Source organism: Acinonyx jubatus, chromosome C2 (genome assembly GCF_027475565.1).
Source record: "Acinonyx jubatus isolate Ajub_Pintada_27869175 chromosome C2, VMU_Ajub_asm_v1.0, whole genome shotgun sequence".
NCBI classification, from domain to species: Eukaryota; Metazoa; Chordata; class Mammalia; order Carnivora; family Felidae; genus Acinonyx; species Acinonyx jubatus.
In genome coordinates, this window is record NC_069384.1 from 94,031,963 (window position 1) to 94,057,143 (window position 25,181).

Consider the following 25,181-nt stretch of genomic DNA (forward strand, 5'->3'; position numbering starts at 1 on the left):
CAACCCACCGACACCGCAGACATCTGCTTAGTCCTGCTTTCCCAGGGGCAGAGAACTGCGCCCTTATCAGGCCCAGTAAGCCTCGGGACAGCCTGAGATACTGGAAGCAGCACCCGGAGGCTCAGCAAGCCAGAGAGGAGTTGAGAGTGGCATATAGCTGAGTGAGTGTGTGTGTCTGTATGTGTGTGTCTGTGTCTCTGTGTGTGTGTGTCTGTGTGTGTGTGCTGGGAGGCGGGGGCGTCTGGTGAGAGGCCTCGGCTCAATAATGTAAGGGGTTGGGCCGCCCACGTGACTCCAGAAAGGCGGAGACAGGCGAGCTGGAGGGAGGACTGACAGGCCTCCCGGAGGGAGGTGAGGAGGGGGGCGAACTGAATAATTGAGGAGCTGTTCAGCAGCAGCGGCTGCCTCCTGCCTTCCTTTGCCTCCACCGCTCCGCATCATAGTGGGAGAGACAGAATCTGGCGCTGTAAGTGCAGACGGCTAGCCACCAGTCCCTGCAGCGAGTTCATCTCCTCCAGCTCTCCGGTGAGTGAACGTCCCCCTTCGCCGCAGTCTGTTCCCCTCCGCACCCCCTGCACCCCAACTGGACCCCCGCGAGTAGGATGGTCGCCTCTTGTTGAATGAACCAGGGAGCCGGAGCCACAGGAGGAGGGGAAACAGGAACATGGCGCGGAGGCTGAGGGCGCCCGCCGGGAAGGGGTCCCTTGGAAGAAGGAAGGAGCTGGGTTGGGGTCTTTCCGTATCTGGCCCGGGATGGGGCCTGGACAGGGTCTAGGGTCGGGGGACGCCGGGCTCCGACTCACGGGAGCTGCCAGGCTGGGCTGGGGCAAACGCAGCTCCGGCGCGGCCAGAGTGAGAGGCAGAGGAGGGAGCCGCAAGCAGTGTCCGGGCCGCCTGGGTCTCCACAGATGCCGGGCCTGTCCTTTCCTCCCTGCCTTGTCACACACCCGGCTCCCGCAGCTAGGTTCTCGGCCTCGGACTGAGCCCACGGAAAGGAAGAGAGGCTTTTCCGGCTGTAGCCCGAGGGGAGGGCGGGGACAACGTCTGCCCTTTTACCTGAGAGCAAACTCTTCAAAGGGGCTCCAGCTGAGCCCGATACCCACACAGGGCCGGTGCGCTCCTGTCCCCAGAGAGCAGTGATACGCGACGGGGCAGCGAGAAGGACGTGATGGGAAAAGTGTCCAAGGAAGCTCTCTTGCCAGAGCGCGCAGCCCCAGGGGAGAGGATTCTCGCCCGCACTTATTCACCCCATCGGAGCTTTCTCTCTTCCCTCATCCCAAACACGTCAGTTTCCTACAAATCAAGAGGGCCAGAGTAAGGTAGTGTGGCCTCGCGGGTACAGCTCCAAACCCCCTCCTCCATCCAGAGTCATCTTCCCCCTCCCCGCCCCCACACACAAATACACACACAACGTTTATTTTATATCGTGATCGAAAAGTAAGGCAGAAATCGCCAAGTGACCAGAAGCAAAGGGAAGGCAGGGAAAGATGGAAGGAAAACTAGAACAGCAGGGATCTCGTCTGCTCCTGGTACTCCTCACCCCACTACCTGTGCGAAGCTCCATTCACTGAATCCCGAACCGAGAGTCTTGAACTGAATTCAAATTCAGAGGAAAAACTTGGGGTGGGGTGGGGTGGGGTGGGGGGAGCAGGTGGGATTCTCGTCCAAGTGGCGGGGCCAGTCACTGGCCGGAGTTGACAAGCACCACAGAGTGATAGCCCGCCTGTCGCCCGGGGTAAGGGGTCCTGAAGAACATCCCAGGCAGGATAGCACCAGGCAGGAGCCTGGGCCGCAGAGCTGACAGCAGGGAAGGGCGCTGTCCGCGGTGCTGAAAGTTCTGCGAGGCCGGGAGCTAAATACCGCGGGCAACTGGCGGCTCCCTGCTCGCCGGCGGTTCCCGCAAGCTGAAACTGCGTTAGAGCCACGTAAAGACGGTCAGGTGGAACAAGCGACCTGGAGAAAGGGGTTTAGGAGCTCTGCGTTCCCCGATTCTCTGCCTTCCCCTGGTCTCCTCTTGGAAAGAGGTTTTTCCGACTCCTGGGTAGAGGAGCAAGTAGCGGATGTCACTCCAGGATCCAGTTTTGCTAACTTCAGGTGGAAATAAGTCGTGTGGTTCCCCTTTCTATGTCCTGGGCCTGTGCGGTTAATCTTCCTATTGGTAAAGTGTTGGAAAAGCAGTTAGGGTTGTTATTCTGATAAGCACTTCTGTGGCTTTCAGGAACCAGAGAATTGTGAGGCTACCAAAAGAAGAGGTTTCATTAACGAAGAGGCTGGGTTTTCTATTCCTGGCTATGGCTTTTATCTCTTCAGCACCCTTCTCTCCCCACCACAGATTGTTTACATCCTCTAGATATAGACCTCTAAGCAGCCCTACATGATTGTTTCTTCGACTAATCTTTTACATTATGGGTAAAATGGGGAAAGAATTAAGCCAATTTTGGGGGGGGGTGCAATTAAGAAAATATTTACTGAGCACCTGCTATCTACTAGGTAACATTATCTCATTTAAGCTTCATAATAGCTGCTGACTACAAATATCACAAGGATAAGAAAACTGAAGTTAGAATCCAGAGCTTGGATTCAAATTCAGGTCTGCTTAACTCCAAACCCCAAGCTATTTTCATGCCGTCATTTTGGCATTTGGCTTTTGATAGCTTTATTGGAGAATGTAGCAAAAGAATGTCAAAAGAGGAAGGTTTACTTTCTTTTGCACACACACAACTCTCTCTCCCAACCCTTTCCTCTTTAATCTGTTCACCCACCCACTGTCACTAACTCCCACCATACCAACTGCTTTTGTGCATGCTGATTGAGATATCACTGTTCACACAAGTTGAGATTCAGAATTACAGAAACAAGTTAGAGGACTAAAACAGCAGGCTCTCCCGAAAGAGCAGTGGGGCTTCACAGGATCTGGAGAACTAGAGCCCACATGTGCTTTCATATTTAGAACTATACTCTTGAGCTTTAGGGCTGGAATAGGGCTTAAAGATCCTCGAGCACCATTCAGATCATTGTTTTACAAGAAGAATTTGGGGACCAAAAGATGATTATAAGTCTAAGTCACATGATTGAAAAGTTAGGATTGGAACCCAGTTAACTCAGTTCCAGGGTCAGTGGCCTTTCAAGTACCCTCATCGTGCTTCAGATACCCTTCCCTGCTTCCTTCTGTGGTTATCTTTGATAAGAACATCAGCATCAGTAAACTCTATGCAATAATATACCACAAATACCTAAAATCCAAGTGCTCATCTTAACTTTTCTTCCTTTTCTTTTTCACTCTGGTCTCACTATTCCAGTGTAGTCTGACCCAACATACCTGACCCCCCTTCCTCAACAACAGTTCTCCCTATGGGAGCAACTTGCAAATGGAGATGGGGGCATGGCATTTCTCTACACAAAGGCATTGCCTTTGTGTTGTCTATATTTCCTCTTCTGTGGTCTATTCCCAACAAAATAAGCTTTCCAAAATGAATACCCCTAAGCATCTTTCTATGTTCTCACAGGTACTTGGAATAGGCCTTTAAAAGATCTAGGCAGAAATAAATTATCATTATAAATGCTAATATCAGTCAAATGTGAGGCACTTTCCTAGTTCCTTTTTGTAAATAATTTCATTGTATCTTCACAGTTCTGTCAAGTAGATAATTTCATTAGAGGTGATCCTAGAGTTCTAGGCCACTGTAACTAACATGCAGCAGATCTGATGTTCTATGTATTTCTTCTTGCTTCTCTTTCAGCCCCTAGTAAAATCCCAACTTTATTGCATTGGCAAGGAGGAGAAAATTTTTATCTTGAATTGAATTGTTCTATCCTCTTCCAGTGTGTAAAGTTTAGAAATTCAAATTCACTTCAAATGGTAATGTTCTGTCCTTTTATCTCAATATTTACCACAACATATTCTTCCTTTATTTGTTATCCTTTACTTAAAGATCCTTATATACCTTCTTAATTCTAATATTAACGTTCTGCTTCAAACCCCATCTAGAATGAATTAAGGCACAACTCATAATTAAATATATAACTTCTATTGTACCCTCACAGGGTGATCCTGCAAGGATGCTGTTCCTGAGGTGTTCTGGGCCCTGTGAACCATAATCTTTAACTGTCTAGAACTGCTCTATCTGACACCAGATATGGTGTCACTGGCCACATATAGCTATTTAAATTTTAATTAATTAACATTAACATTTAATTAACATTAAAATTTTCAATTTTTAATCACACTAGCCATATTTCAAGTGCTCAATAACCATATGTGGCTAATAACTACCTTATTGAACCGTGCAAATATGGCACATTTCCAGCATTGTAGAAAGTCCTATTGCATGATGCTGTTTTGGAAAGTGCTAAAAACATCCTCACAACAACAACTGAGAACTTGGAATTGGGAAGAACTTGGGATTCTGCTTTAAAACTTCTGCCAAGAAAGGAGGAAAAGCCCCTTGTGGCCTAGGACACCCCTAGAAGCCCAGATATGCTCAAGATAATAAGGCTAGCAAAGAGAGTACATGTCCCACTGAAGGAGCTGGTGACCTCTGGCATTTGCTTCACATGAATTCTGTTTTACCATGAAGTAAAATATTCCATGAATGGGTCTTGCTGGTTTCCTGGATTCCATCTTAGAAATAACCTGGAAGTTTTTATTCAAAATTCAAGTTTTATACACATATATATCACATATACATGTAACAACCTGTGTGTGTGTGTGTGTGTTTACACGTATATGTATGTATATCTTGTCTTAGTAAGTATAGTATGATAAATATGGAAAGAATATGGGACTTGGAGTTAGTAGTAAATCTGCCACTTACTACTTGGTGACATTTTAAGGCCCTCTAGATTTCCATTACTTCATTTGTAAAATGTTGACAAGAATAGCCTATCTCAACAGGCTATTGTGAGATTCAAAATGTAGATAAATGAAAGTACTTTGCAGGGAGCATGATTGCTATGTAATGGTTGATAATCTCACGTAGATATTATATAGTATATAAACAAATAGGATAGCTTAAACCAACGGCATTTTTTAATGCTTTTAGTCCCATATAAATATATTTTGCTTTTGTTGTCATTTTTCACTGTAAAGGAGAATGCTGAAGAAAAAAATCTTTTTGGTTGTTGAGATTTCTTGTTGGTTAAGTTCTATGAATTGAAATACTGTTTACTGTTTGTGGTTTACTTCCTTTGGCCCTGAACATTTCCTTCAGGATAAAAAAATACCTAGGAAGTCTCATTGGTTCTGAAATGGCTTTTACCTGTTAACTAATAGCTTTAAATCAATTGTCAATAACTATCCTGTCATTACAATAGTGTTTCAGATAACAGAAAAAGTATTATTGATATTCTTGAGCATGGGTGGATAAAAGGGATGATTTAAAATGACTATTTTTACTACTTATCCATTGAAATGAACTACCCATCTCATGAATCAATGAAGACTTCTATTTTATCCATTGATTAAGCCAGAAATAAAAGTAAAGGCTATCAATTTGACTGAATTCTTGAAGTTGCATTAGGGATTCTGACCTTAAATAAAGGGTCTTTATCTATTCTCTAGGGTAAAATTTGTTGGGGTCGTAAGTGGAAACTTAACTAGCTAACAGGTGGGACTGGGAGGCCAGAAGTACAGGGCACTAGGCAGCTATTCTCCACCCCCTCCAAACCTTAACCCATATCTTTTATAGAACAAGGGGCATCGCGGTGAGGTCAAAGGGTAGGCACCTAAAATGGCAACACCTGTACACCACTGGTCTCTACTAGTCATCTAACGTGGAGCCTTCTCTGTGCAACTGTAGGGAAGATCAGAACAAGCCTTCCCACATTCTGGTTAAGGCACACATTAACTTCCAAGGAACCTGGAACACTTAGCCCCAAGTAAGGTCACCTCATGGGCATGAACAAGATGGAGGGTCCCACATGGAGTCAGTGTTGTCTGCACTTCTACAACTTAGCTAACATTTACTCCCAAACCTGGCATCTATTGCCTGTGCCTGAACTTTAATCTACAGTGTTTATAACTCAAGTAGGAGTGCTTTTTTTATATACGCCTGACTGGGTCAGAAAATGACACAAATACAGTCATGCCTTCTCTAATAGATCACCATTTTGATACTTAAATATTTTTTCTCCTAGAACACAAAAGTTAATACAATGCTCAAGTATTATAGAAAATAAGTCTGCAAAGGAAACTATTCCATCAGACGATTCTTAATTGTATTATGTTTGCTATTAATCCTGAAAACCCAATGAAGTAATATAGGTTTTTATTGGGAAGGGGTAGGTAAACCTCCTGAAAAATCAAGCTGAGTGTAGCTAAGGGCTCTAGATTCTATCTCTGGTTCTCTGGCAGGTTATTTCCTTTCTTGGAACCCAAGATTACCTTTGTTCAGACTTTGTTAAGGCACGCATGGTAATTTACAATATGCTCTACCAGAGAAATAGCTGAAACATACTCTCAGCTCCAAATGCTGGTCAAGCATACCATTCTCAGGTCTTTGTTGCATATAAAATTATATTACTAAAGGGAAAATTAGTGAGATTATCAACTCTGGTCTCTGGTAGCTCATGCTAGCTTTAATAACAGATACCCTTGGGGCGCCTGGGTGGCGCAGTCAGTTAAGCGTCCGACTTCAGCCAGGTCACGATCTCGCGGACCATGAGTTCGAGCCCCGCGTCAGGCTCTGGGCTGATGGCTCAGAGCCTGGAGCCTGTTTCTGATTCTGTGTCTCCCTCTCTCTCTGCCCCTCCCCCGTTCGTGCTCTGTCTCTCTCTGTCCCAAAATAAATAAACGTTGAAAAAAAAAATAACAGATACCCTTTGTTAAGAATCATGGTTATTAATTTCACTGGAATTATTTGTCTCTTGGAAGGGCTTGGATTTTGGAAGGGGGAAAATACATTACCTTGGAGCTGAAAAGAGCTTACTTTTCACTGTCTTTAGCTTGAGGGATATCAATAATTTTATATCACAGGAAAGAAAATTAACAATGTAGCTTTGAAACTCATGCTGGTAGCATGCAATCATTCACTTAAAGTAACTGAGGTAGGGGAACCTCAGTGGCTCAGTCGGTTAAGTGTCGACTTTGGCTCGGGTCATGATCTCGTGGCTCATGAGTTTGAGCCCTGCAGAGCCTGCTGGGATTCTCTCACTCTCCCTGTCTCTCTGCTCTGCTCTCTCTCTCTCTCGCTCTCTCTCTCTCTCAAAATAAATAAAATTTAAAAAATAAGGTAACTGAGGTAGCCCTATATTGGTAGCCATGGGTGTTTGGAACCCCTATAGCCTGGCATATGAGTGCTGAATACATATTTGTTGAATTCAGGCCATTGTTCCAGGTCGGTTCGTGCCATGCACTCATCTAGCCAAGAAATAAGTATACCCTGTGGCATTTTCCTTTAGCAAATGAAATAGGAGGCAAGCACCGAACAACAAATCTTACCCTGACAACCACACCTGTAACCATAAGTAGAAGTGGCCTGGACAGACTGCTCCTGAGAATTGGGTCTTGCCGCCTTCCTCCAGGAAATAAGGGATACATTAGCTCGAGGGTCTTGAATCTCATTGTGATGAGGCAACTCCATGAAGCCAAAGCTTAAAATAGAGTTGTATGTTATTTTTGACTTTAGAGATATTTCTTTATTTCCTTGAGAAAATATTTGACTGGCAAGATTGTTACAGGCAATTACTATTGTTCCTAAATTCAGAAGGAATTAGAACGAAAGCTTGGAATGAAAGCACATACATTAATTAGAGAGCTGATGACATCACAGTCTGGAAGGTCACAGAATATTTTCCTTTTCCAGGAATAATTGGGCCTTCTTTCAAGAGTTTTGACTGGTCATTACTGACAAAAATGGAAGAGAAATAGATCATTCTATTCTAGCAAGTCAATAAGCAAATACCTAGAATTAACTGATTCTCATTTGCCAAAGGCAAAATATTCCAACCCAATAAACTGTCCTACAAATGAGCAAGCTGATTTCCATGGCTTGTTCATTTATTAGGTTGTTTTTTTCTCTGTTTGTTTTTTAAATAATTAGCAAATTTTAAAAATTACATCCAGGTGTTTGAACATTCTGATGACAAATTGTCTTCATAATTATAAATACTTTGTTGTTCATTAGGGATTATATTTATACAATATACTATTGTGCCAATGTTTTGGAATGATCACATAACCCAACTCTCTCATTTGACAGAGAAATTGAGGCTGAGAACACTCACCCAAGTCAATAGCAAAGGCAGAAATGAGATTTGAGCCTCCTCTCTCTCAATCCACTGCTCTTTGTATATTTCAACCTCAGACATCTTTTCATTAGTCATGAAAACCTATTTAGTCAATGATTTTAGCCACCAAACTTTTGCCAGGGCTACTAGGAGTAGGAAAGTATATGTATTTGGATTTCATATTATTTCCATTTGCACCTCCAAATGAAAGAACTGCAAAATCAAGGATAGTCAACAAGTAGAAATTTCATGGGTGGAACTATGAGCCAGAAGAAAAGCATCAAAACCCCAGAATCCTTGTGAGAACCTGGGCAAGGGTTTAACTCCTCTTACCTTCATCATCTTCATCTCTAAAAACAAGAAATTTGAATTAAATAGTTTCAGATCCTAAACGCTCTAACATTCTATAGTTTTATGAAATGAGGCCAAGGATTTAAATTATCCATGTTCTGCCTCACTCAGACCACATAATAAAAAACAAATCCGGACTCTTATTTTTACATCACTACTTATTGGAGGCTCCGTTTCATGCTAGTACTTCATTCAGTAACAATATTCATAATAACAGCACTCATGACGATAGCTAATAATTATTGACTTATTTACATTTACTGTGACCCTATCATGTTGGTAATGCTAGTATCCCCATTTTGCAGGTGAGAAACCTGGGTCCCAAAGTAATTAAATAACCTGCCGAAATTGATATAGCTTTATGCTCTTAACCACCATGCACACTGCCTCCTTTGAAAAGCACTGGTCTCTCAGATAACTGATGTGCGTCATTTACAGGCCACTTAACACACAAGCCCCTTTTCTGGGGGATTTTCCATCTTACCTACATTTTCTGACTAGAAGAGCAATCGAGAGAGTAAATAGAACTTCAGGTCTCTGGGTCTGATGAGGCTTGTAGACTGATCTTCATTGTCTTTCTGCAAGATGGCTCTTGTCCTTTTGCATTTGATACCATTGATCAATTATTTCAATGGTTTAGTACTGAAAGTTGGTGCTTTGCAAGCTGCTGCATGCAATGAGAACCATTCTGCTGTGTTTTCCCCAGCATGTGTGGACAGCCTGCATTGCCAGAAATGGATGGATGCTGGTATAGGATTCAGCACCTTCTGAAACTACAGAAGTCACCCTCCCACATCTTCATTGTTCAGTGGCATCTTCTGGCTTCTGTCTCCAAGTTTTTGACTCAGAGTAACAATCTAGACAGCTTTTAAGGCAGAGAGAGAGAGAGAGAGAGTTTCAAAGCGTCATTTTCTGGTGGTGGGATTCAGTTATTAATCGTTAAATACATATACCACAGTACCCATCTATTCTACTGCGGATTTCAACATGTGCTTAATCTGTTCACGGACATCCTGTACTTAATATGTCATGTCTAATAAATAGAATGCTCTGACAAAGCCTAGCATGTACATACATTTTTATTGTGTAAATATATGATTATGTAAAAACTTATATAATGTAATAAATAAATATTATTTGTATACATGTTTTTATTTTTTAATTTTAAAAGGTTTTACTTAAATTCCAATTGGTTTGCATACAAAGCAATAGTAGTTTCAGGCGTACAATATAGTGACCCAACACTATATAACACCTGTTCCATATAACACCTGGTGCTCATCACAACATGTACACTCCTTAATCCCCACCACCTGTTTAACCCATTACCCCACTGACCTCCCCTCCAGTAACCATCAGGTTTTTCTCTGTAGGTAAGAGTCTGTTTCTTGGTTTACCTCTCTCTCCTTTTTTCCCCTTGGCTCATTTGTTTTGTTTCTTAAACTCTACATATAAGTAAATCCTTTGTCTTTCTCTGACTTATTTCACTTAGCATAATACTCTCTAGCTCCACCTGTGTCATTGCAAATGGCAAGGTTTCATTCTTTTTCACGGCTGAGTAATATTCTTCTTTACCCATTCATTGGTTGATGGACACTTGGGCTGTTTCCATAATTTGGCTATTGTAGATAATGCTGCTATGAACATCCCGGTGCATGTAACCCTTTGAATTATTATTTTTGTATTCTTTGAGCAAGTACTTAGCAGTGCAATTGCTGGATTGTAGAAGAGTTCTCTTTTTAACTTTTTGTATAAACTCCATACTGTTTTCCGGAGTGGCTGCACCCGTTTGCATTCCCACCAACAGTGCAAGAAGGTTCCCCTTCTTCTGCATCCTCACTGGCATCAGTTGTGCTCCTGTGTTGTTGAGTTTAGCCATTCCAACAGCTGTGTGATTATATAATAATAACTTATATAAGATAATAAATATATGTGATATATTTAATATATTATTTTGCACATTTCATACACATCCTTTTATTCTTAGCTCTAGTGTCTGGCTTGCTAAACTAGTCACCTACCCCACCAATACCAAAGTCAATTATAGGATGCGTGAGTCTACTTCTGCCTCTGTGGCAGTCAGATGGATGTAAACTCCACTAATCGTGTATGCAACATATCAATATATGCTGTAACATATTAAGAGGGAGTCTCAAGGAGAGACCAGGGAATGATTTACGTCCATATAGAAAGTACAATGAAATTATACTTTGAATGATATGCGATATTTTCTCATGTGGATAAATAAGAGGGAAGGCTCTTGTAGAAATGGGAACAGCATAAACAGTGGGAATGTAAATGACATAGGCTGATGTGGTTAGTTAGAGACCTGGCTGGAAAGGTGGAAGGTCATATTGAAAAAGACTCTGAAGAAACTTGAATACAGCTGGGTGGATGTATTTATTCAGCCTGAAGTTTATCTTTGAAGACAGTTTTTATGAATATTTTAGAAATGCCACTGATTTCAGTGTTGGTTCATGGCCAGAATCATGAAGTCTAATTTCCTGGCTAGAAGGAACCTCAGAAATCATATCGGCCTTCCCCTTTGCCTATATTTTACAGTTGTAGTAATTAAAACCCAGAGACATTAAGTGACTTGCCCAAGGTCAGCAGCAAATTAGTGACAGGACAAAGACTAGAGCCTGGTCCATCCTCTTAGTTCATAGCATTTTGTCCTGCTCTGTGCTGCCTTCGGGGATTTTATTCATCATCTGAGCATAACCCAATGTAACACAAATGGTGATTATTAAGTATTTATGAAGCTCCGAGTTTTCCATTGCTCACTATGAAGGTATAGTTTCTTCATTACAGCCAGATGATAGATCAGATCCTGGGCTGCTTCTATCTACATGAGAGAGCATTCTCTTCAGAAACACAAACACAAACAGCATTCCGAACACATGGGCATGACATTCTTCCCCTGCCTCATTTCAAACCGCCAGAGATTATAGAGGCACAGCCTGAACAGAAGGTATCTTAATCTCTGGTGGTTCTGTAAATAATATGCTGTTCATGCCTGCATAGAAATGATCACAGCCTCTCTATTTTCTAGATGAGGGATCCTTCAGGAAAATGAAGCTGCTAGCACACACAGCACATCAGATAGGATTTCAGACCCCAGAGCACCAGACCTCTTTGTAACAAGTTTGAATATTTCACCCATTTGCACACTCTTAATTTATCCAGACTTGCGGTCTTAAATTTTATGTCACAGTCTAGTTAGTCTGTGCATATTTAGGTTCGATTGGTTATCCCCCACTCTTTTCCTCTGGCCACTTTTCCTTCATCTCAGCCAAAGGCAGCACTGTAACTAGATTCTCTGACTCCCAGTCTCATGCTTGTCCCTCCAAACTGCTTTCCAAGGGTAGAGAATACAGCGTTTCCGCACTCTTCACCACCCCTGCCCGCCATTCACATCATAACCTTGTAAGAATGGATGGAAATGACTACTTGCACTGCTTGGAAGTTCATTCCAAGCCCTTGTTTAGAATACCCACCATGCTATACTGTCCACCTATCATTTTAAGAAGCCGATTATGGAGAAGTTTAACACACTTTCTACTCTGGAGGTTATATACAATCATTGCCATTGCTCAAGGAGGTATCACCACAGAGAACAGTGTGTTCAAGAAGAAAGAGGACAGGGTCTGCTGCTCCCATCACTTGACAATGGAGCAAAGTTCATCCAAAATTCACTATAAGTTATAGGTCATTAGATTCATAATCCCAGAGACCAGACAATTGGGTAATTAGATGGAGTTAAGCAATATTGGTAGCAGCCAAGGAAGTGAAAAAAGACAACTCCCACACCATTCCTTCTTTAGGGGTGAGGTGTTTTGCCTGAATTGATCAGCATGGTACACTTAATTTAGTGTACATAAAGTTTACAATGATAGGGTTTTTGTTTTTAGAAAATCAATGGAATTCACACTTTCTGTTTAAACTCCTTCTGATGAATCATTTTAAGACAAAAAAACAGGTGGTGTTTGAGTAAAGAGTATGTGGAAAATAGAAGCAGGGAAGAGAGCAGAGAAATTCAAGAACTGGCTTCCCACCCAAGTCTTCATAGGCTCATGATTATCTCATAGTCTGACCAGGCTTATTTATTAGGTATAGAAACTCAATTTTATCAGTCTATCAAAAGTCATCTAGCTCTGAAGAATCAAGCCATGCCCCCCAAATCCCAAGAGGCTGATTTGTAAACTAGATGCAGTATAGTCACATGCAATGGGGAGATACTGTAGACTATTGCCCAGGTCATTCCCTTCCTGGTATTAGGTTAACAAGAAAACCAAAGGAATGATCAAAGATAAGCTGTAAGCACAAGGATCAATGGCGTTAGACAGAGAGTCTCATAGAACGTGCTATGCAGGCTGCAAGAGAGACAGAGAATTCTTTCAGATTCTACCCAAGAGCACCTTTTAGATTTCTGAAACAGTCGTGCCCTTCAATTTGACGCTCACAAGAGGGTCTTGTTTCCACTTTCTCTAATGTTGTAGAAACTTTGGCAAACACTTCCAGTAGAAGATAGAGACATTATCTAGTCTCTATGGAGTCCTCATCTTCCGTTCGAATATTACTTCGGACATGTTATAACTTCTTAATTCATAGCCTATCTCATATTAGTTCCATGCTAGTCTCCTTCAAGGAGTTCTGGTAGATGCCCCAGTTTAAGCACCAATCATGAATAAATTGCCTTAAGTTTTCTCTGGAAGGTTAGGTTAGGTTATTTCTGTAAGGGGCAAATCTCTTGTACTTTGTGTTAGTTCTGTTTATTCTGCTTCAGAGGGTACCATGATCTGACATTGCTCTGAGAGCTCTGGGGTCTGGTTTATCCTTGTCAGTAATCTATGTGTATGGACCCTGACATTTGAAACTGTATCCATTCATCACTCTCAATACAGAAAACATTCATGGGGTGACTATGACTCATCCACAAAACGCTGAAGGCATCAACTCTCAAAAGGTTTTTTAAAAATCAGACAATTACCTCTGAAAGAGGCCAAACAACCATTTTAACTATTTTTATTCTCCCCTTGACCTGACTGGTTACCCTGGTTCCAAGCAGGCACAAACTACACAGACAGTTTGGGATTCATTTTAAATTCTTTCCTAATCACATAGACTTTTGACACACTTTCGATTCCAGCATCAGAATACAGAGGAAAAAAATCTGAATGAGTATAGACTGTTGTGCCAGAAATAAATCCCTAATATAGACAACTAGAATATGCCTCTATAGAACTTAGCTGTCAAAATAGAAACAAAACTACTGTTTCAATACTATCTTAGTATCTCGTCTGTGTTCTTCCTTTCTGCCCCCAAGTTTATAGTTGTAAATAAATACTATGGTGCCATCACAGTGCATTAAGAGATTGAGGAGAACTTGTCCATCGAGCATTGTGATGTTATCTCTTTACGTATGTAATTCCAGTATGGCAAATTATAAAATGTTCTTCTTAAAGTCAAGGATAACTAAACAGCTACATCATAATACTTGTGATCAGAATAGCTCACATTTACTCATGAAGCCTTATGAAGGAGATATGATTATCCCAATTCTACATATAATGATTGGCAAATTTAAATGACTTGTCCAAGGTTTTCTAGACAAAGGTTTTACAGGGTTGAGATTCAAATGCTGTGCCACCTGACATCAAAATCTTCCCCACTCATACTACCCGCCCACAATTTAAAAATTCTCTCTGAAAGAGGCCAGTCTTAATGTATCTCATATGAGTGCATGGATAATAAGAATAATTTTTCAGGTTTACCTTCATGGTCTTTCAGAGGATTAGAATCAGGACTCCAAAGACTTGGCGTAGGACTTAGGGCAACACATCTCTTTCCTAGGCCTCAGTCATTCCATCTAGGAAAGAGAAAACTAGTTGCTCTTCATTTGGTTAGTTATTCACTCATTCCACAAATATGCTAAACACTGAAACGACAATGGGAAAAAACACAGACCGGAAGCTGTTAGTAAAAATAGGAACCACTATTCAGAATATTGTTACTAAAATAAAAACAATATCAAGTCCCTATTGTTCATGATATGTACAGGATTGAATCCAAGATTTGCTGTTTTGGAAAAAAAAAAAGATTGATTGTTTTGCTTAAGTTTTCGTAATCAGTGAAATAATTTTAATTCTTCTCATATAATTGTCAAATAAACAAAATTACAGGCCCAACTAACCAATGTAATGCAAGTTATTACTTAAAAGAGCAGAAGTCTAGATCCTCAAGGTTCCTGTGGTTGGTTTCTGGAAGACAGATTTGCTCCAAACTATCAGTGATATACATTGCAACTCTAGACTTAATAAATTCATATTCTAAAAATTCAAAGTACATTTTCATTCCCTACAGGAACTCATTTCTTTCAGCGAAGGCTGAGATTGTTTGAATACCCCAAAGCAAGAACATAGTACAGGAAGACTAATAAGCTGTAATGGGAGACTGATAGCAGAAGGGATATTTATTAAGCAAAACAGAACAGGAGACTTGAAAGGAAGAAAAGTAATTTGAAAGGCAATTTTCAGTTTAAGACAGTTCTAAAGTTTAATATTGTTGATGGGCTAGAGCATATTTAAAAAAACGTTGAATGAGAGAGTAAAAAAGAAAATTAAGGCAACAAAAAAAAAGAGGGAAATAAATTACATTTATTCTAAGACACTATTCTTTAAAATTGTATTCTTCCTAAGTACTTTTCCTTTAAAGGTCAGGGGCAGGAGGCATTTGCTGGGCAGTGAGAAGGGAAGATACAATTCATTCCCCTGAGTCAAAACCTTTGCCAGTATCCCAGGCTTGAAAGTAAAAGGTACCTCTCACACATAAACACACAGTTGTCTTTTTCTCAGTTGTCTCTTTCTGCGTTCTTCAATTTGTCACCAATTTTCAGAAGCCACTTGCAAGAGGCATCATCACAAAACCATTATCTAATGACCCCCAACTGTGCCCAGCTGAGAGACCCAATTTATATATAGGAAACTATTTGGACTTTCAAGGTGATTTTCTTCTCTTAAAACATGGGACATCAAGTCTTTCCTAGCATGAGACCAAAACAAAGAAATAAATAAATAAAATAGAGCCCCCCCACCCAAAAAAAAATCAAGGGGAAACCACTGTCGTTAGGAAATGAAGTAAATTTGCCTGCCAGCCTAATCTCATAGCTCAGCTTGTATGCAGGGCCAATTTCTAATCAAAAGGATTACACCAGTTGTAGGATAATATCAGTTGTAAATGGAATATTTATGACCGCATGACGTCACTCAAGGTGATCCATTTTAACTTTGCTTTTAATATTAAAGCAAAGGTTTCAGGGTTAGCTTTTTCAGATTTTTTAAAATAAACTATAAGGTGATCCTCACCAAAATTTGTTTATCATTCAGCTTCTTGGGGTTTTTAGAGAAGCATTACAAATTCTGTGGCTACAAGGTGAGTAAAACTCATCTGTCCTGGATCTTGAATGTTGAGCTCGAGAAATTGGGCTTCAAGCCACGATATGTGGAAGCCCCAAAGGTTTTGGTGCAGAGTTGTGACCCGAACAGTCATGGAAGTGTCCGACAACAGTGAGTGGGATATATCAGGGAAACACAGAGAAAGGGAGGAAGTAGAAAAGTAAGTCAGGAGAGTAAACTGTGGGAAAAGGTGCAAGAAAAAAAAAAAAACATTTCATAGCTACAGAATCAGGGTCCATTGTTGCTATTTGTTGGCTGGTGCTGAAGCCTGGAACGCAAATCTTGTTTGAGGTGAGCACAGCTCTGAGCACTGGGGAGATGGCGCCCCTCTCTCCTTGGCTTCACACCTAACATCGGTGGGATGTTTCTCTCAGCTGACAGGAGCCCCTCTCTGCTGATGGTGAAAGAGTTGGTAGGGATGGGCAGAGTTGCAGAGAAGAGGGAAAACAGATGAGCTTTGCACACTTGGAACCAAAACAAAGCCAAGGAAGCACCATGGAGAAGTGGAGCTGAGTGGGTAGTGGTTTCATACCCTCTCCAGCTGTGTGCACCTCAGTTCACCTCACCTTCGTGTGGCCTGAGACACCTCATCTACAAGACAGAAAGGCTGCCACAGATGATTGCCATGGTTCTTACCAGCTGGACAATTTATAACATCAGCAGCGTATTATTAATTTAAAGATGCATTTCATGGATCATACTCAATTCACTTCAATTCCAGGGTGGATCATTGCACAAAATGCCAAAGCTCCTAAGGGCTCGATTTCCTCGCTTTATTTTTCTGCCCTCCATTTCTTGTTTTTTTCCATTACTTTTCTGAAGCAGTATTTTTCCCCTCTTCCACTTTTTTCTTCATTTTCTAGTGACAGCAGGGAAGGGACTGTTTCAGTAAGACAGGAAGCTGAGGTCATCTGCTTATCCACAGGACAAGGAGAACCCAGGGCCTAGGCAGCCAGCTCTTTTCCACACCATTCTGCTGCTAGACCTCAGTCTTTACCAGCAAGCAGAAAAAATCTTACTCAGCCTGTCTTCTGACTTATTTTTTTTTTTATCACTGCTTTCTCTGCCAGACTGCAGGCTCCCAGATGTTCTAGGCAACTCTATCTGTCTCATTGCCTGCAGGCCAAGCTAGGTGATTGTTGTCACCCCCTTCTTCTGGGAAAAGTACTACAGAGGGAGGTGATTTGCACAAGTCTTAGCATAGCTGAACTTGATAATAACCATGTGAGATGCCATGCACGTATACATACCCAGTGCCAGTCTTCTATCCACAACTGCCTCTATTTAAACTTGTCTCCTCAAATCTAGCAGGTCAGCAGAGCCATGGAGATCACACTTCCCAAGGAAAAGCTGGACCTTGAATTAGTCAGTCTTCTTCTAGTCCCCAGAATTACAGTCGCATTTGAGAACCAGCACTTCCTTGCCTTGCTCATCTCAGTGGAGGCTGAGCTGAGGTAGGATCTCTACCTTGTTATCTTGCCTCACCCCCACCACCAGCCCAGAACTTCTGACCCACTGCTTGGGTGACTCACTTCCTGTACTAGCCCAGTTCTCTCCCTTTGGAGACAACTGATGTTGCCCTTGAAATAAAGCAAAGAACACAGAATCTCTTTCTGCTGGTCCTCAGAGCTGAAGGAGGCTTGAGATTTCCTCGTAACAACACATGAATCAGATCGTTGGGCTGCTTGAATCCTTTAAAAAATGAAACATTTGATTCCCAACAGAGTCAATACTCCTACAAGGTGGGCATTATCAGCCCCATTTTTTAGATGAAGAGACCAAGGCTCACAAAGACTTGTAATAGGCAGGGTGGGGACTCGTAACACAGATCCATCTGACTTCAGAGGCTATAGCCTATTACTTCTGTGAAACAGGAAACTACTAAGACTTACGAAAATAAAGCCAAACCCAGAGAAATAAAGACAAGTGGAACTTAGGTAGTGGAACTACTACCTCTAACTAGCAGCTTGACCCTGGGCACATCTTTCGGGTTTCACTCTCTTTGTCCATGAAATGAGAGTGCTGGATCCAATGATTTCTTCCAGCTCCTGCACCCGGAAGTGTGCTTTCTAGTTAGTCCCTGTGTCTCTTCCACAGGAGCCAGCAGCTAAAATCTTACCTCAGCACAATAGACTTCTAACAACAGGAAGTGCCATTTCTCTAGAGGCTCTGGAAATGACTCAGGAAATATCTGTTCTCCAGGGAGGACCTATAATTTCTATGACTTCGATTGCCCAGTGGTCAGGGCTGGCTTAGGTAACATTCACAGCTGTTTATTCTGCCAGCGGGAGGTCTCCATGGCGTTCTCTGCTGACATTGGAGGGAGAATCAGGGCTCAATACTTGTTATCCCTGGATTTAAAGAGGTAGTGATTCAAAAGTGCAACAGAGAGAAAAGATAAATATTACACACCCACTCATACTTCTTAAGTGAAAACCCATTACAAGAACGTGTTAAAGGTAGATAGAATTATTTACCAGCAAGGATTTTTCATTTAATAAAAGGAACCATCAGGATTCCTAAATGGTGTATATTTAGTCTTCTAGAGACTGATTTTGGTGGAGAAATAGATATTAAATCCAATGCTGACTGAATGCAGATCATAATCAAAGGGGGGGACATGTTGTTTAATGGGAGAATATGATATGCTGTTTGCAAAAGTTTGCTTTACACACAACCCTTAGGAACCGATGTTTGTTGAACTGATATGAATGTATCTTTTGTGTGGCAGGATGCCCACTGGTATAAATCGACACAGGGGAGCTGGGTGTACATTGGTAAGGGAGGGGAAAGGGAAGTGGAGACCAGGTGTGAGTGAACACCATTTTTGCTTAGAAAAGCATCATGGTGGCAAATATTGTATTGACTTAAAAAAAAAACTGGAATGATGTTGTTAAAAGGGGTGATGACATTTGATGCAATTATTTGCATTAAACAGCCAAAAAAGAAGCTTTGTCTAAGCCATCCAGAATAACAATAAGACTCCTTTGGTCAGCATATTAACCATTAAAGAGAGTTTGACAAGTGAAAATAATATTTCTGTAGCACGGCCAGAAACAAGATAATGCCAGAATAAGCAATATTTCCCAGGAGGAATCAGGAAATCTTATTACTGCCTCTGTGGTTTACCATGTCCTGACCCACAAACAACAACACAATATCCACAACACACAATGGATAGACTTTTAAAGTTTAAACCAGTTTTGTACATGGCATTTCTCATTTAATCCTCATCTCAACCCTGTGGGATAAGCAAAGCAGATATACTGTCTTCATTTCATAGACATAAAAACAAAACAAAACAAAATAAAACTGGTCCAGAAAGGTAGAATTATTTGTCTGAAGACACACAATTTTTCTAGAATAGATTCATTAAAACCCTGGACTTCTGACTCCTTGTCCAGTGATCCCTCCACAATACCCAATAAGATCTGAGGCTTAGGACACCCCCAACTCTATCAGTTTAATTGGAAAACAGCTTTTATATTTTATATGAAGATACACACACAGTAATTGCCCAGATTGGTGAGTTTGTGGATCAGCGAACAAATATTTGTTACCAGAAGCTTGCAAGCTGACATCTGCAAGGTCTAGACTGTGAAGGGACTGAAGGCCAGAAGATGTATTCTCGGAAATAGTATTAGCACAAATTAAGGCTCAGAGAATAAAGAGGAGAGTCAGAAGAAAGAAATGAGAGCATGTTCTTGCAGGTAAGGATGAGAGGGGGAAGAGTTATAATACCCAGGAAAGGGTACTAATGCTTCAGGGCTTGGATTTGAAGGCCCATGCAGGAAAGACAACAGATATAGGCCCACTAGAGGAGGAGAGTTGAAACTGAGACCCCCTACCTGGAGCTAGGACCCTCAAAGGACCTCACTGTCAGTGAAAGAGGGACTAGAAAAATACCCACTGCATCGGTGATCATCAAGGAAGTGTGTCCCTGCCCAATATCTGGAGTAGAGGATAAATGTCTTGCATGAGAAATCAAAACCTTAAGCCTTTCCATGTAAGGGCTTGGGATCCAGGTTCACACTACTCACATGATATAAGAGCCCCAAGCCTGAGAATTTAACAAAAAAATCAGGCCTGGATACCCATGCTCAACTATGCTCAGGATTTCCTCTCATCCATGAAGCACCTGGCAGAAGAAAAACAAAAAAACAACTCTGGGAAGATACCTCCACAACCCAGGCTAGATGAGATACCCGAGAGAAAACAAATCCCATTAAGTTAGTTCATAAAAAAAATAAATAAATAAACAGATAAAGAAATACTCTCCCGTGAATCAGAATGAGTAAAAACAAAAAACTAGAGGTTAGCATTCCAAGAACCTGATGTAACAGAAAATCTGAAGGAAACTACAAAATAAATGAGTTTGAAATCATTAAAAAGATGAAAGAAAGCAGGGAGGGAGCCACGAAGAAAAAACAAGATGTCATGAGAAAAAGAAATAAACTGATTTGAAAAAGAACCAATTGAATAATTAGAAATAAAAAGTATGGTATTGAAATGTAAAGCGTAAGCAGATTACACGTAATTAGAGACTTGGTGAATTGACAAATTTAAGGCAACTGTACAGGATGCATTAGGGAAAGATTAAAAAGCTAAATATATAGGGGCGCCTGGGTGGCGCAGTCAGTTAAGCGTCCGACTTCAGCCAGGTCACGATCTCACCGTCCCTGAGTTCGAGACCCGCGTCGGGCTCTGGGCTGATGGCTCGGAGCCTGGAGCCTGTTTCCGATTCTGTGTCTCCCTCTCTCTCTGCTCCTCCCCCGTTCATGCTCTGTCTCTCTCTGTCCCAAAAATAAATAAACGTTGAAAAAAAAAAATAAAAAAAAAATAAAATCTTTAAAAAAAAAAAGCTAAATATATAAAAATACCATTAAGAGACAAGAATAATGAAATGAGAAGGCCAAGCATTTATCAAATAGGCATTTCAGAAAAATAGATCATAGAAAATATAAAGGCAGCAGTGTTTGAAAACAGTGTTTGAGAATTTTCCAGAATTTCATAAAACTATGAATTTTCAGGTGTAAAGATCACCACTAGTTCTTAGCAGAATAAATAAAAATAAATCTGTACCTAGATACATGTAACAAACTTCAAAATCCCAAAGACAAGAGGGAAAAAACCTCTAAATATTCACAGTAAATATAAAAAGACTGCCTAGGAAGGAACAACAGCAGAATCTCAGCACATTTTCCAAAAGCAACAATAGAGGTCAAAAGACAATAGAATAGTATGTTCAAAGTGCTCGGGGAAAATAACTGTCAATTAGTATTCCACACACACTAAGAGAACAGATGAAGTAAAGACATTTTCCAACGAATGCTAGGATAATCACTCAAAGACCCTAATGAAAGTACATTTAAAGAATATTCTTGTGGAAGAAGGAGACTGAACCCAAAGGAATAATGGGCAAAGAAAGAAATTAGGAAACTTGTGCATAAACCTGAAGAAGCATCTACCTGTTGCAAATAAATAAATGAATGAGTGAATAATTAAGGATGATTACCAAGGCAGTGAAGACTTAAAAAGAAGGTGGGAATAAAATTGTAGGCAACAATAACATTGAAGTAGAGGGGAAATCAATAAGAGTGAAAAGAGTTAAAGCACTTGTTTTATGCAGAAGGTCGACAAAGATATTGACCGGATTCAGATTTTTTTGTCAATATTTAAGGGTAACTTAGAAAAATAATATGTTCTATAACAATAAAATGAGCAGAGGGGAAAACTTATTCAGTCCTATAGAAAAATAAAGGGAAAGAGGTGAAGAATGAGGAAAAGAAGAGGCACAGTAAATACACAATACAATATAATGGATATAAATCTAAATATTCCAGCAATCCAATAAATACAAACAGATTAAATTGGTAACTTCAAGATTCTAAGAGTAGGTTTAAGGTTTAAGGTTCTAAGAGTAGATTTTTAATATTTTATTTATGGGATATACTTGGAAAACATAAAGACACAGAAAGTTTTAATATAAAGGGATAGAAAAATATAATCAATATTTTTCAAATACTGATTAAAAGAGGCTATCATAGAGCTCCTGGGTGGCTCAGTCAGTTAAGCATCTGACTTTGGCTCAGGTAATGATCTCATGATTTGTGAGCATGAGCCCCACTTAAGGTAAACACGAGCCCCGCTTCGGGTGAGCCCCACTTCTCTTTCTCTCTCTCTCTCCCTGCTTCTCATGAGATTCTCTCTCTCTCTCCCTCTCTCTCTCTCTGCCCCCACTCACTTGTGCCCTCTCTCTAAAAAAAACAAAGGTCTATTATAAATAATTACACACAATAATTACACAATAATTACAGGATAAATTACAGACACAATAATTACAGGATAAAAATATGATTATTATAAATATAAATGGCAATAGCATAATAATAAAAGGAAAAACTTGCCAGGAACATATCATAATTCTGAACCTCTATAGCCATAACAACATAGCCTCAGAATAGGAAGTAAAAATTGCCAAATGGATAAAATTCCCAAATGTGAAAACTAAATTTTAAAACTTTTAGGTCAATATATAAGATAAAATCTTTATGACATCAGAATAAAAAGGCTTTTTTAAATCACAGACACACACATACAAAGAAAACAGTAAGTCATAATTTAAAATATTTAATGACTACATTAAGGCGTCTACGTGGCTCAGTCAGTTAAGCTTCCAACTTCCACTCAACTCATGATCTCATGGTTTGTGGGTTCGAGCCCCACATCAATCAGTGCAGAGCCTTCTTAGGATTCTCTCTCTCTCTGCTCCTCCCCTACTTGTCCATGCTCTCTCTATCTCAAAATAAATAAAACCTTTAAAAAATAAAAAATATTTAATGACTACAGTAAAATCAAAGAGTTCTGTATAAGACTATTTTTTTTAAACAGAGCTAAGCCACAGACTCATTATAGCAATGCATTATGAGCCACATATAAAATATTAGAATGCAGAGTAAATTTTAAAATAGATAACAAGACTAGCTCCCCTAGCTCATTTCTTCCTTATATATGTTAGAATTTTTAAAATGGGGGCAACTGGCTGGTACTGGTTTTTGCAGGTCAACACTGCAGTTAAATATGCGTGTGTGTGTGTGTGTGTGTGTGTGTGTGTGTGTTTTCTGCTATGCATTGCTCCTGACACATAGTGATGGTGATTATATATGTGACTGAGGCAATTTCAATGTATAAGCTAAAATAAAATAAGTCAAGCAGATTACCTGAATATAAGTTTTATTGGAAATTAAAAACAATGTCCAACTATGCTCAGGATTGCCTTGAGAAAACTTGATATTTTTGAGAAAAATTATTGTTATTGAGAAGAGCTGCCAATGCTGGCCACTTGCAGATCGTGCTATTGTTCCATGAACCAAAACCTTGGTGCATTATGTGCAGATTATGAGGGGCTCTGTAGAGAGGCAGTACTTGCTTTGTCCGTCAAGGAAGAGGCTCATCTCCCAATTAAATGATTTCTTTTGGTTTTAGAACAGAGGTGTTGTTGTAACCAAAAAAAATGTTTGAAGGACCCAGGCTATGTTGAATAAAGGAAATCCAATCCCCGTAGCTCCTTTTTTTTTTTTTTTTGGTAAAATTTCTCACCTCAGTGAGTTGCATTATCCCAACTAAATTCTCTTTTATTTTTTTTTATAAGTTTATTTATTTATTTTGAGAGAGAGTGTGCACGGGGGACGGGCAGAGAGAGATGGAGAAGTGGAGAGAGAGAACCCTGAGCACATTCACCCTATGCAAGGCTCTGGGCTCAAACTCACGCACTATAAGATCATGACCTGAGCCAAAATCAAGAGTCAAATGCTTAACCCACTGAACCACCCACGGTCCCCTAAATTATCTTTTAAAGCAAACTTTTATATTAGCTATCAGAAATGGTAGGAAACAGCCCGGGAGCTCTACATTTCTTATATAATTTTAGCATCTTTCATTATAGGTTCCGAAAACCAAGCTTCATCAGAAATAAAAATCCCTTTTTAATTTTTAGGATTCTGCCAGCAAAATAAGTGCATTAGATGTAAGACTCTTTGATGTCATAATAAAAATAAACTTAAAAGGGGCGCCTGGGTGGCGCAGTCGGTTAAGCGTCCGACTTCAGCCAGGTCACGATCTCGCGGTCCGTGAGTTCGAGCCCCGCGTCAGGCTCTGGGCTGATGGCTCGGAGCCTGGAGCCTGTTTCCGATTCTGTGTCTCCCTCTCTCTCTGCCCCTCCCCCGTTCATGCTCTGTCTCTCTCTGTCCCCCCCAAAAAAATAAATAAATGTTGAAAAAAAAAATTTTTTTTTTAAAAATAAACTTAAAAGAAAAAAAGAAACCACAAACATAGAGAAGAGATATTCGATGCCTGAAACTAAGAAAAAATTGGTAGAAATCATATGTATTTTAAAATTCCTACACATAGATAAGAAACAACATAGTAGAAAATGGACAATGATATGAACAAGCAGTTCGCAGAAAAGGAAACTCATATAGTCAAAAACACATGAGAAGACTTACTTAACTAAATGGATAGTTAGAGAAGTACAAATTTGACCCATTGAAGCCATTTCAAATCTATCACATAAGCAACAATTTTAAAGTCCAATAACACTAGGTGTTGGTGAGGATGTGCAGCAACAAGAAGTCATACATGTAGCTGGTGGAAATACAATCTCTGCTACCACTTTAGAGAGCAATTTGGCAATATCTAGTCAAGTTAAAGGTCCCCCCACCTTATACCCCAGCAACTCCAACCACATATGTGTAAGGAGACATACACCGTGAAGATATTCATGGCAGCATTGTTCGTATTAGTGCTAAAAAGAGAAGCAACCAAACTGCCAGCATCGAGAGAATGAATACGCAAACTAGTATATTCATACAGTGAGATATTGTACCTAAGTTAAAATAGATTATCTAGACCAAGGGACAGACAAATCTCAAAAATAAAAATTGGACACTACTTTAAATAAACAGTTGACACTATTTTTAAATATTTTGGACACTTACAAAACAATAATCTGTGTGGGTATAACCTAAGTGATTTTTTAAAGTTTTAAACATCCACAGGAATGATGCATGTGGACTCTAGGATAGTCGGTCCCTCTATGGAAAAAGAGGGAAGAGAGATAATAGGGGGCCTTAGCTATTAACAGCTACCTTT

At 40.3% G+C, this 25,181-nt stretch overlaps 1 protein-coding gene across 1 annotated transcript in view; it reads left to right on the top strand.

Moving 5' to 3' along the window:
- The first annotated feature begins 274 nt into the window (after nt 1-274).
- SLC7A14 (solute carrier family 7 member 14) overlaps nt 275-25,181 on the top strand; it is a 106,328-nt gene continuing 81,421 nt past the window's right edge. The window contains exon 1 of the mRNA XM_015088554.3: nt 275-525. The gene's annotated coding sequence lies outside the window, so the exon portion shown is untranslated. The remainder of the gene's footprint in view (nt 526-25,181) is intronic.